This window comes from Poecilia formosa, unplaced genomic scaffold (assembly GCF_000485575.1).
Source record: "Poecilia formosa unplaced genomic scaffold, Poecilia_formosa-5.1.2 Scaffold937, whole genome shotgun sequence".
Taxonomy (NCBI): domain Eukaryota; kingdom Metazoa; phylum Chordata; class Actinopteri; order Cyprinodontiformes; family Poeciliidae; genus Poecilia; species Poecilia formosa.
This window is the reverse complement of record NW_006800876.1, coordinates 67,879-72,343: the sequence shown is the minus strand read 5'-3', so window position 1 is coordinate 72,343 and position 4,465 is coordinate 67,879.

Genomic DNA, 4,465 nt, shown 5'->3' with positions numbered 1-4,465 from the left:
ATCATGCTATGACGTGCCACTTGGAAACAGTCCTTCCCACCGCGGACTGGTCCAGTTTTTTCTTTTGATGGCTTTTATGTGGACCCAGTCTCCTAGGTTGATGGGAATGGTTTCCTGGGGAGGTTGAGAATCAGAGGACAGTAAATTTGTATTTGACATCCTTCTGTTTCAGAGTCTTGACTACAATCCACTAATGTTTGTTCTTCATCTAATTTCTGTAAATCTGGACAGAACACAGGCAATGTGTATTGCCTGTGAAATTACCAGCAAGTATTTAACTGTGCTTATTCCTCTCTTCATCAACAACAAATCCTGTGATTTTGGTTACATTTGATTCTTCGTTACCAAAGTTTTGACGGGGGAACCATATATTTTAGCTGCCTGAAATTACCTGTTCTCCCTATATTACATGGGAGCTAATTCCCATGTAATATAGGGAATTAACTCTATATTAAGTTAATTCCCTATATTACACATTTAGTGCTTAGTCCCTTAAGCATTAAATGTGCTTAGTCCCCTCTTCATCACCAACAAATCATGTGAATTTGGTAATATTTACTCTTAATTTGCCAAACTTACTTGTGGGAAACCAATATTTTAGCCACCTGCAATAATGTGTTCCCCCTACAAAGAATATGTTATTTCAGACAGCTAAAATGTTTGGTTCCGCCAAAATAACTTTGGCAAATAAAAAGCCAATGTCTCCAAACTTACATAATTGGAGAAATAAACACAGGTAAAGATGTGCTGGTTAGTTAATTTGTTCCCATGTTTTCAAACTTTCATGATTTATTGTTGATGATGAAAGGAATAAATACAGCTAAAGACTTGCAGGTAAATTAATTTCTTCCCATTTTATGGAGGGGGAACCGATTATTTCAGGCAACTGAAATATCCATTCTCTCCTTTTCTTCACCCATATCTTTTGGCCATTAAAAACAACACAAAACGGTGTAAGAAGACCTCCACACAAGACCTTGTTTATTTATTTTACGATTTTGTTATTGCTTCTTTTTTAAACAGCAGCCGATTAAAATGAATGTCACAACCTTGACATGATTATATGAGTTGTTTTTGTCTAGAAATCGATTAGAAGCACTGTGTAAATGGGATCCGCCTCTCTGGCTGCAATGCGCGCTCCCGACGCAGGTGGAATCCTTCCTTCCTCTTGGGATGCTTTTTCTTCCTGTTTTGATGCTTCCAGTTTGCCTCCACTGTCACTGTGTTGAACCCTGTGACTCTTGGTTCGCTGCCACAGGTGAGTCAGGCCTGCATCGTTCAACACACACAGACAATTTCAAAGACACGCATCATGGTTTAAGTTTGCAACCATGATGTGTCTTTGAAATTAATTTTAAAAATAATAATAAATTCAAAGTACTCTTTCTCGCTTGTGATATGTACTGGAAACTTGTCACAGTCTAGGTGACATGTTGTGAAATCTCTCTACTGCTCCAGTTTTCTACTCCCAAGGTCACTGTTGTGGTTTTATATAGTTATTATATACAGTTTCAGACATTTTAAAGTAATTTTGTGATCTTTGAAATATCTCAGAGCTTCTACTCAAAACATTATCCTGATAAAATGTTGCATTTTGATCCCATTCAAACGTCTTACTGAAAATCAATTTTATGTATGTTTCAGCATATATCTCCTTAAATATAGCTTCCCTTTTTGAAATGCAAATCCTAATTGCTCAGCTCAGATCACAGAATATAAATAACCAATAAAAGTTTAGATAAAAATAAAATAAAATTGACTTTTTTTGTCAAATATACAGTCATGGCCAAAAGTTTTGAGAATGATTCAAATGTTAATATTTACAAAGTCTATTGCTTCAGTTTTTATAATGGCAATCTGCATATACTCCAGAATGTTATAAAGAGTGATCAGCTTAACAACAATTAATTGCAAAGTCAATATTTGCCTAGAAAATGAACAAAACACATTTCAACTTCATTGCAGCCCTGCCTTAAAAGGACCAGCTAACGTTGTTTCAGTGATTGCTTCATTAACACAGGTGTGGGTGTTGATGAGGACAGGGCTGGAGATCAATCTGTCATGATTAAGTAAGAATGACACCATTGGACACTTTAAAAAGAGGCTGGTGCTTGGCATCATTGTTTCTCTTCTGTGAACCATGGTTATCTCTAAAGAAACACGTGCAGTCATCATTGCACTGCACAAAAATGGCCTAACAGGGAAGAGTATCGCAGCTAGAAAGATTGCACCTCAGTCAACCATCTATTGCATCATCAAGAACTTCAAGGAGAGAGGTTCCATTGTTGCCAAAAAGGCTCCAGGGTGCCCAAGAAAGACCAGCAAGTGCCAGGACCATCTCTTAAAAGTGTTTCAGATGCGGGATTGGGCTACCAGCAGTGCAGAGCTTGCTCAGGAATGGCACAGGCAGGTGTGAGTGCATCTGCACGCACTGTGAGGCGGAGACTCTTGGAGCAAGGCCTGGTCTCAAGGAGGTTAGAGGCCTGGATCTAGGGATAGGGGTGGACCCGAGGTTCCCATGTGTCTGGGGTTATAATAGAAAATGCCACGCCATGGCACTCGGTGCTGCCTAGGGTCAGCGACGACCAACATGGCCAGGGGGCGGCACTTGAATGGGGAACGGGGGATCAGTTTTAGCCATTCGGGCGGACGCGCAGTGTCGTCCCAGACACACTTGGAGGAGCTCTTGTATTGGTTTTGGGAGGGTCCGGGTTTTCCATTGTGCAGAGGGTTTCTCTGAGTTCGGGGGTGCGGCCGTTTGGGCTCATTCCGGACATGTGGAGCTAGGGTGAAAGGGAATTCGTTTCCAAAGGCGGGATGGAGGTGTGGGGGGGTCGGAAGCGACCGGGGGGGTCACCGGAGCCGTGAGGAATCACTTTAGCCATATGGGGACATTTGGTTATTTGATTTGGTTATTTGAAGAAATACGGGTTTGGGGGTCGATCCGTGACCCTGTGGGTGGGTGGTTCCAGCCATAAGTCGGCATGGGGTGGTGCTGCCCTATGTCTGCTAGTGTGACGGGGGCCAAAAAAATCTTTTGGAGCTCAGGTCCGGGGCGGGTGGCGTTTGGGCCGGTGGGGGAGGGTCCCGGGAATAAAAGGGGAGCGCTTTTGCCATCTGGAAGCCTTTGGTTGAGGAGCTATAGGGCAGCCACAAGGGAGCCGAAGGGTGTGCTGCCAGATGTCGCGCGTCTGCAGGCCGAAAGGTCAAGCTCCAGAGGTCACGGGTGGGTAGGAGGGGTACAGGCGGGTGTCCCGCCGCCCTCCGGGTGGTCGGGCGATGGTACCCCGCAGGTAGGGACCCAGCGGGAAGCGTTACTCTGAAGACAAAGCGTGGCGAGAAGTATCGGGAACCCCGAATGAGGGTGGGGTCGGGTTTTCGATCCGCCAAGGTCCCAGAGACGTGGGGTTCGGAGCAGAGGTCGGGCGGGGTACCGGTTACAAAAGCCCAGGGTCCGGTAGCGCCTGGAGCGGCCCGGTTCCGGAGAAGCGGGTTGCCATAAGTCGGCATGGGGCGGTGCTGCCCTATGTCTGCAAGTGTGATGGGGCCCTAAAAAATCTTTTGGAGCTTAGGTCCGGGCAGGGTGGCATTTGGTCCGGTGGGGGAGGGTCCCGGTAAGAAAGGGGGAGCGCTTTTGCCATCCGGAACCCTTTGGTTAAGGAGCTATAGGCCAGCCATAAGGGACCCTACGGTGGTGATGCCGGATGTCTGCGAGTGTGATACGGACACACAGAAGCATGGGATGATGCTGCCAAATGGCCTCGACCCGTTGAGCCGCGGTGTGCTCTGTCTTGGGTGTAAGGCCCCTCGACATACGGAATCATGCGGTGGTGCTCCCAAATGTCTGCCTTACCAGAGGCACGAGCCATAAGGAGACTTCCAGGGGTCCCACCGAATGTCTGAGCCTATGCCCGGGTCCGGGTGCACCGAGCCGGGTAGAGAGGGTCAGCCATTTGCTGGAACGGTTCAGCCATTCGGTGAAACGGGACTTGTGCCATTTCAACAAAGTCCCCAGCCATATGGAGACGTCCATGGGTCCCACCGAATGTCTGAGCCCCTGCCCGGGTTCCGGTGCCCCGATCCCGGGTAAAGAAGCTCCATAACCCCCCGGTTCTCCAGGACAGGGGCCAGCCCAGCGGAGGTGCAGGGACCGACCCCGGTTCCGGAGAACCATGCAGGGGTATTTTTGACAACTTGTCGCGGGGCTGAGGGAGGGTCCAGCCATTTGCTGGAACGGTCCAGCCATTTGGTCGAACGGGTCTTGTGCCATTTTAAAGTCCCCAGCCATAATGATACTTCCAGGAGTCCCACCAAATGTCTGAGCCTATGCCCGGGTCCGGGGAGGGCTTCCAGCCATTTGGTGGAACGGTCCAGCCGTTTGGTGGAACGGGGACTTGACCTACGGTTTTCGGGGCTAGGGTTAGGGTTGAGCTCCCTGGAGGTCCCAGAGCCACGGGGGTTTTTT